Source organism: Falco peregrinus, chromosome 10 (assembly GCF_023634155.1).
Source record: "Falco peregrinus isolate bFalPer1 chromosome 10, bFalPer1.pri, whole genome shotgun sequence".
NCBI lineage: Eukaryota > Metazoa > Chordata > Aves > Falconiformes > Falconidae > Falco > Falco peregrinus.
The window spans coordinates 35,464,428-35,472,932 of NC_073730.1; the positions used below are offsets into that span (position 1 = coordinate 35,464,428).

The following is an 8,505-nucleotide window of genomic DNA, read 5'->3' on the forward strand; positions in this document are numbered from 1 at the left end:
TTATCATTACAGTAACTTACGTTTAAGCTCCAAATATCCAGCTACTCCATATGTAGTCCCTAGATGACTACTTGGGAAAAAGGTGTGCACCTGCAGCAGAAAAAATTTTGCAAGTTCAAAAACTTAACTTCTGCCAACTTAATTCAATGTATTACTGTTGTTGCTTGTTAACTTTTAACTCCTGCTCATTCTACAATTAAAAATTAAGCTACTACACTTGTCATACAAGTCACTAACAGCATGATAACCAAGCTTTTTCCAAAAAAATTAAACAATTTATTAGTTTAAATGTAGAGCAGAAAAAGAACCCTGAAGTGGTTTAGTAAATTTTTGAAAATCCAGTTTAGTTACGTGTGGATGAGCCTCCAGAATAGTGACATCTAGGGACACAGAAAGATAGTACAAGATTAATAACAAGAAAGACAAACTGCTTCTAAGTTGTTAGTAAATGGATTTACATTGAAGTATATGTTTGCACATTTTAATGCTCCTATATTTCCTTTTAAAATAGAATGAATAGTTACTGAAAACACACCACTCTGTTAGCACTCTCTCTCACACATGTTCTTGGATGGAACCTAAGAGAACAAGATACTGTAGAGGGTCTCTGCTGTGACCGTGGGTACTTCTAACTGGCTTTAACACACAGGAATGGAATGCAATTCTAACATCACTTTTAGAGAATGACCTTCTGTTGTCTTATACAGCTACCCTGGTTTCAAGCAGAATAGTTTTCCTTCAAGTTACAAGAGGATGCCTTTTCACTCGTAGGTAAGGTTGTCACTGATGTTCAGCCCGTTGAGAAATGCCGAGTCCAGAACATGTTCTGAGCAAGCTGACATTCTGACAGCTTCTCTGTTCCTGGAGGTTTAAAAAAAAAAAAAAAGGAATACTGTGGGTACTAACTGTGTGCTTTCATCAACAACTTAACTTTGAAAAACAGGTATGTTTGGGATTATGTCACTTAGAAGAATATTATCTCAAACTCTAGAGGTCTACATTTTTTACAAGACCACCACTAAAATTATTTACAGTTTTTTTCCAATAAGTCTGGTAGTAATAACTGCAACACAAGTCTGTGACGATAGCTATTTTCCTCTCCCGTGGGGAAAAGGATTACTGTAGACTGATATGCTGTATAAACTGAACTTAAAGACTTACTGAGTCATAGTTTTTCCATATATGCTAAAACAACTCCCTGTCAAATGTTTTCTGCATTGTTTTAAAGAAATTGCGCATCAAGAGTAGTCTCCAAGAGAAAAATAAATCTTGATTCTTATCTGCATTCATCCTTTATCCTGGCATCCATCATTATCCCCAGCTGGCTCATTATCATCACTTACACTTTCTCATTCTCTTTAAGGATGATGGTTTTATATTCCACACTTGATCTTGACTTAGGCAGACTTAAACCTTCTAGAATCAAATGGCTTTAAATCTGATCTTCTATGAAATGGATGCCAGGGAAGAAAAAGAACAAAGCTAAGAACCTGTTAGCAGAGGAGCTTTTAAAATGTGCAAAATCTTTCTGGGCTACACCAAACTTACTTGTTACAACTGCATCCTCTTCCGTGGCACTCTCTCCTTCATTTTCCCCTTCTCCACCAATCCTTGAGAGGAGCCTAGTTCGCTCATGCTGCTTAAGGGCCCTGTTGCAAAACCTCAAAAGGCCAAGATAACAGACAGTATTCACAACTCACAACAAAGGCAGTGGCTCTCTTTCTGCACTCAGGTGTAGACGCTCAGGGCTTATTTCTTTGTTCTAAGCTGCTGCAATAATGGCCATATGGTTTCTAAGCATTTTACAAATGTGGCTCTGTGTGTAAGGACACCAGCCAGAAATGCAATACATGCCCTTCTCCAGAGATGCATCACGGAGATCACTTAAAACTGCTTGGGAGCCAGCCCAGCCATACAGCTTCTGTGGAGTAGTAAGGGTGGTTTCAAGTGTAAACTTGCCCTAGAACCAAAATTTTGTTCTTCATCTACTGGATTTGAGGGATAAATTGTCTGGCAGTCACATTTTTTTCCTAGTAATTTAAGTCTGTGCAGTGTACTCTGTATTTTCCAAATATACTCCCCTGAGATGAAAAATATGACTGATTTTAGAATCAGTGCTGACTCCCAGCCTACTGACTTGCTGTCACCAAATGAGGTAACACAACATAACTCTTCTGAGGTCTAACATCTTCTCACCAGGCTGCTGGTGCAATACGGTACCTTCATGCAGGCTATTGATCACTCCCTTCTTGTTAAAAACTGGGTAAATCAATTTGATGGGGACACCCACAGTCAGTCTATTAATATTAAAGGTACTTCCAGAATGAAAGAATTACAGCTTCTTCCAGGAGTAGGATCAGGGCTAGGGGAAAAAAATAATCTCTAAGCTATGTCTGGCACTACAACAGACTAGTCTTAAATCAGGTCACCTGGGCTCTGTCAGTAAGTATTCTGGACTACCATTTTGAAAGGCAGAGCAAGAAGTGAAAAATCAAATCTATATAAAGAGACTTTTGAGAGTAGGTTTTGACAAAGTGGCTCAAAACAGAACAAAACCAATAAGGAAACAATACTACTTCCACAAGAAAAAGAGCCCCCCAAAAAATAATAAAAAAATCACACAATCTAATCTAAACACTGAGCTATAAAGATGCACCTTTTCCTGATCCTGTTCAGTTTTCTCTCTCATTTTATATTAATGGAAATGTGCAAAAGGTTTTGGTGACTTCTGTGTGTGCGAAAAAGCAACGTGTGGGAACATGCTTTTAAAGCATCCAATAGAACAAGGACAGATTTTGCCTCTTTGTGTCATGCTGCCGGCTCCAGCACAGCTACGCTCCCATCATAATTGCTTTTATGTCAACACATGGTGATCTTATGCAGGAGCAATTATTCATGCAAATATTAAGATGACAAAAAGCCATCCAACATATCATCATTATAAGAGGGTATTTACACCTTCAGAATGGACTGTACCAGGATGAACTGGCAAACAGGTATTGACCAGGGTAAAATCTATCAAGAAAAAAAACCAGGGTGTAGCTCAGACCAGTTTAGACAAATGCTTTAAAAACACCATAATTTATAAATATATATGTGTCAGTATGTGTGTATGCATGTGTGTGCGCTTTTCTCTCTTCATCTGGTTTGTGCTTTAAAATGTACTCACTTCATATGTTACCTATAGCTGTGAAGCCCTTAAGTTAAAAAAGGAATAATGAAGTAAGAATTTACTCTTTTGGTTGAAACAGTTAAAAACACAATGTAAGATAAGTGAGCTTTACAGTATTTAATCATGGCCAGGATTAGCAGCACAGGTGGAGTAACCAAAGTCAAATGTTTGACTCTCCATCTGCCATTCACCTCCCTGCCCATCTTTTCTTTTCTACTCCTGCTAATTTGGTTTTTTCCCCACACAAGTAAGGATACAGCAAACCAACAGCAGTCCTGGGAAAAGACCTCGTAACTGCCTTGCTGCCTGCAGACTGCACATTCCTCTCTCTCTCTCTCTACACCGCTCCCCGCCCCCCCCCCACCCCCCCACCCCCCCCGGGACTTCTTCCCCACCCCTCTTGTAAAAAGCTTTTCCCTGTTGGGCACACACATGACTATGTATCAGCTCTCTTTCAGACACTGCTGTCTTGTGGTTGGTCGGGTTTGTGTGTGTGTGTGTGTTTTTTTGTAAGGCCCTCGGACATCTCAACAGGAACCAATTCCACCCACCCCCATCCCCCGAATGATAACTTCTATCAGCTGCCATCACAAACTGCACCAATGTATTTCCCAAGCTGACCTCGTGGGAGAAAGCTGTCTCCTGCTCCAAACTGCCTACAAACAAAGTTTATCACCAAAATATGGGAAACCTAGAGCAAATAACAGTACACCAGTATATAAAAAAGTTACACACTTTCTTATGTTAAAATTAAGCCATTGCATTTGAAAGTCAGCTAATCCATTTAAAAAAAAAGACAACAACCCAAAAACAAAACCACACAAGGAAACATTTTGATTTTTTTTTTAGTGTGAGTTAGCAGGTCATCCATGAAAGCTAACTGTAAAACTATCATTTAAATAGGATGTAAACTGTAGTTTGCTGAATTCAGGAACAACTAACAGACACCCTTTTTACTATTTCCAGAAATAATCAGCAGAAATACTGGCATTTCTAAAACATGTATACAGGCACTTACCCAAAATACGAATTTAAGACAAAAAATATGTGCATATGCATGTTACACATAGTTAAATTCATAGAAATATTACCTTTTAATATGCATTTTGATCTTCAGTGTCTGTGCAGCAATTTGTGCAGGTGTCTTGGTAGCGGACTGAAACACCAAGACATACTCCACAGGGTATGTTCAAACCTGCAGCTACAGTTCTCTTGTCATGACATCAGTTCAGAAAGAGCTGCCACCGCTGGACACCAAGAGCCACTAATATTAAGCTCACAAAGATAACATTGACTTTTCTAAGCTGTGGTGGCCCAGAGCCAATACAGCTGAGTATTATATTATGATGTGTTGAACTGGTTTGGACCATTCTTAGTGTCCTCACAAAATAACCCGGCTGTGAGCTTAATCATACCAATATGATAACGCTATTCAAGTATTTAGTTTTCCTGTAAGAAACTGGAACTGCATAAACTAAAAAAAAAATTAAAACAAAAACAAACCACAGGAACAACGCCCACCCCCCCTTTGACATTATCATTTGGAGCAAATTAAGCACGCAATCTTCTCCTGAGACAACTATGATTCTTTCCCAAACTTGGGCTCCTTCAGACTCCAAAATTAAAATAGATCAGCCGTAGAGCCCAGCCAAACCAACATGTTGAAATGAGAACCTGGGACTTGATGAAATGAAAGTTGATTCAAGACAGGAAATTGAGTTGGTCAGATGTGTTGAAAATGATGGCAACCAGAAACTACATTATGAAGCTCTGTATGAAGCAATCCCTTCTTTTCCTTCTCCAAGCCACCTGCAGTTGTGTGGATTTGCAAAGTAGCATGCCAGTTCCTAGAAGGAAATGCACCACCAGCAACCTTCATCTGCAAAGGCAAACATCACAGGTGGTACATATCAAACATCAGCCAAGACAAAACCAGAAACATTTTACCCCATGTTTATGACCAGGGTCTGTTTCATTATAACAGATTGGTTACGTTATCACTTCCTTCTTCAGTGGATATTGCAGCCAGCCCGCACCGCTGCTGAGAGCACCACTGTTCCATCCCAGCGCAACTGCAGCACGATTACTGCCGAACGTGCCCAAGTGGAAAGGCAGGCAGCCACTCTCCCTGCGCAGGCACCGATGCCAGTGAGGAGAGTTCCCCAAGCAGGGCACAGAAGCTGGTGCTTCCCACAACAAACCCAGCGATTAAAGACGAGCAGCTGTGCTGCATCTGCTCAAGTGATGGCACGGCTCACTGGTGCACACCCCAGGCCTGTAGGGGAGATTTGCAGGGTGCAACGTTCCCCTAGGGTAACTAGAAAGAACAAACCTTGCAAAAGAAGCAGGATCCCTGGAAAAGTCTGGAGATTAGACAGCCAGGACACAAGAGAAAACTCAGCAGCTTTTGAATTCATCTGGATGTGGATTAAAGTTTCTATGGCATGCAGCCAGCAATAGATTTAAATGCAATATGAATGGCAAGAAAACCAAGTGTGATGTAAAACATATTGGTCTGCAAACACATTTAAAAGGAGGCAAGAAGACAATTTTGTTAGTAAGCCTGACATTTTCTGAAGGAGGACAATACAACTATTAGCTGCAGTCAGTTCCAACAGACCATGTGTGTTAACAGCAGATACTGATGTAGTTTAAAAAACAACTAATCCAGATTTAATTAAAATAACTACATACATATGAGACACATAGTAAAGGTCCTCTATGCTCCAAAAATCCCCTTACAACTGTGCTTTAACATACACAGTGCTTTACTATTGTTGTTGTTCACTGCTGCGGTCAGAACTGAACTTCACAGTGATGCGTTACAGAACAAAAAGCATGCAGGCTTTGTTTGCCAAATTTGCATCTGATCAAATGCTAAAAGAAAAAGAACAAGAAAGGGTATGCTTTTGTGAAGATTTACTGTAGAACAGCAGCATCCCTTAGCTCTTCTGAGCAACTGTTCTCTGCCAGGCTTGTACCTCTGCCCGTGTGGCATGGCCTTGGCAGCCTCACTGCTAAGCTGGGCTCCAGTACCGAGGGATACACCGGTAGCCCCCTGAAGAACTTTTACAGTTCACCTTTCCCTGTTCAGTTTTTCAAACTGCCCACCTCTAAGCCACGCGGGCTGAGCCATTCTGCTCCCCGTGCGGCTCTGCCTTCTCACAATGTGCCTTTTCCCGCCACCCCCGAGCACAGCGGCCTCGCGCCTCTGCTGCGCTGGGCCAGTCCCGCTGCTCACAGCCACGGTGGCACAGCTGGCTGGCCAACACAAACCCACCAGCCCCCCCCCAGAACCGACGGCATTAAACCTTCTCTAAGAAACAGCATCCTACAGTGTAGGCCTGATATACTGCCCATTTACCCTCAAGCGGTATATGCTGAGCTCTGAATTTAAAGTTTCTGTGTACCCTGTGAGCTTCAGTGCATCAGTTTGCTGTCAGGCACCGAACCCTGAACACACAGCCACGCTCTCCCCCTTGAGGCACCGCCAATGTCGCCTCCCGCTGCAGTTGCACTCTTCTGCCTGGCTGGCCACACGTGTCGGCATCGTTAGCTTGTTGTGCTAATTCAAAACTTCATCTCGAGGTTTCATTGCAGCGATTGCTGAATGCCAGCAGCACCCTCAGACAAGGCTCCCCACATACGGAACGACTTACAACGCTTGCCTTTAGCGGCTAAGCGGGAGCCCAAAGCCCCCCCTCGCCCTGCCTCCAAACCCCGCCCCACCGCCGCCGCCGCTGTAACTCGGCCTCAGCTCCGAGAGGCTTTTGCGCTGCTTTTGGTCGCGTTCTCCCCCCGCCTGCCAGAAAAACGCACTTCGGGCAGAGGTGGTGCCCCGTCGGCCTCACTCGTCTCAAGGGGCCACCGGCCAGCCTGGGGCCGTGGCCTCGCCACAGCTGCTCCCCGGGAGCCGGGAGCGGGGCAGCGCCGAGAGCGCGGCGCCCCGCTGACCTCACCCGGAGGGAGGAGGGAACCGCGCCGCGGGGGCTGCGGGGGGGGGCTGCGGGGGGGGGGGGCTGCTCCTACACCACAGCGTGCGGGTCCGCCTGATTTAACAGGCGCCCCGTCTGCTGCAAGAGCCCGGAACAGTTTCCGCCGACCCCCCGCGTGTGATTACCGCCGGGCCCAGAACACTTACACGGACGATGTAACAAGTGACCCTCCGGCCTCCAGAGACGCAGCGAAGGAGCCCGCCTGGGTAAGGAGCGCCCCGCCCCGCCCCGCCCCGCCCCGCGGCTGCCAGCCCCCTCCCTGCCGCGCGCCCGCAAACCGCCCCGCGGCTCGTGCCCGCCCCCCCGGCCCCGCCCGCGCCGCCGCCTCACGCCGGGGGCGGGCACAGCCCCAGCCGCGCGCGGGCACACGCGCACACAGACACACGCGCTCCGTTTTGTATCTAAATGTTTATTAGAACGATCCCCAAGAGCTGTAAAACATCGGAGTAGCAACAATATTAAACCTTCAGTTATCAAAGATAGGCAGCGCGTTCCCATTTCTGCACAGCAGAAGCATCAGGGTTTAGAGCTCAAACTGTCGTGCTCATGTTAGTTTGGTTTTGGCAAGGTAATAATAAAACTTTAATAATCATATTAATGACACAGTAACTTCCCTTCCATTTCTTGAACCTCAAACAGTCGTCGTCTTTTTTTTTTTTTTCCCCATGATTTTACAACTCATTATTTGGGACAAAAACATTTGGACGTCTTGTAACATAGAGTAACAAACAATTCCAGTATTAGTAGCACTAGTGTTACTGAAACATGAAGGAACAGTTATCTTTCTAATTTGATTACAGTGCAGTACAAATTACGTATTACCTCAAAAACCACCTGTATCAAAAGTTTAAAAATTTAGAAATTAAAAACCACTTCCAGAATAGCAAATTATCGGTCTTGAAATGGAGAATGAACTTTATGCTTATGAACACGCAAGGAGATGCGCTACAGGAACATACTATGTATTTGCTCAGCTTTTGTCCTCCCGTCCGAAGCAGCCGGAGCCTGGCTCTCCCCGCAGTTACGCAGGTACAACACATACTGTCACTGTAACCAAAAGCAGAACAGGCCCTACTCGTAACTCCACTGTACTGTAAATTAAAGCTATTAAAAAAGCCTATGACTGAAGATGGAACAGTCTTGCATTGTTTTTATTTAATTATTTGCAACACCAGCACTGGCACGTGTTCCCCCCAGAACACACAGCCTACTTCCACCATCTGACAACAGCAGCAGTAAAACCACCTGTGCCGCATCATGCAGTCCAAACACATCTCAGCTTTTCCACAATTCATACTGTACCACTTAATTTGAAATAAAGAGTATTGTTCTTCCTGT

General features: G+C 44.2%; 1 long non-coding RNA gene across 3 annotated transcripts; it reads right to left on the reverse strand.

Annotated features, from left to right (window-relative positions):
- Nucleotides 1-253: 253 nt before the first annotated feature.
- Nucleotides 254-7,391, reverse strand: LOC114014116 (uncharacterized). Of its 3 annotated transcripts, XR_008749062.1 has the most exons (4): nt 7,314-7,391; nt 4,264-5,051; nt 1,549-1,649; nt 254-1,446 (listed from the first exon to the last, which is right to left on the reverse strand). It is a non-coding gene; the product is annotated as an uncharacterized LOC114014116 (long non-coding RNA). The 3 variants fall into 3 exon arrangements; XR_008749063.1 differs by lacking the exon at nt 4,264-5,051 and having other exon boundaries at nt 7,314-7,388; XR_003557527.2 differs by lacking the exons at nt 4,264-5,051; nt 7,314-7,391 and having other exon boundaries at nt 1,549-3,487.
- Nucleotides 7,392-8,505: the final 1,114 nt, after the last annotated feature.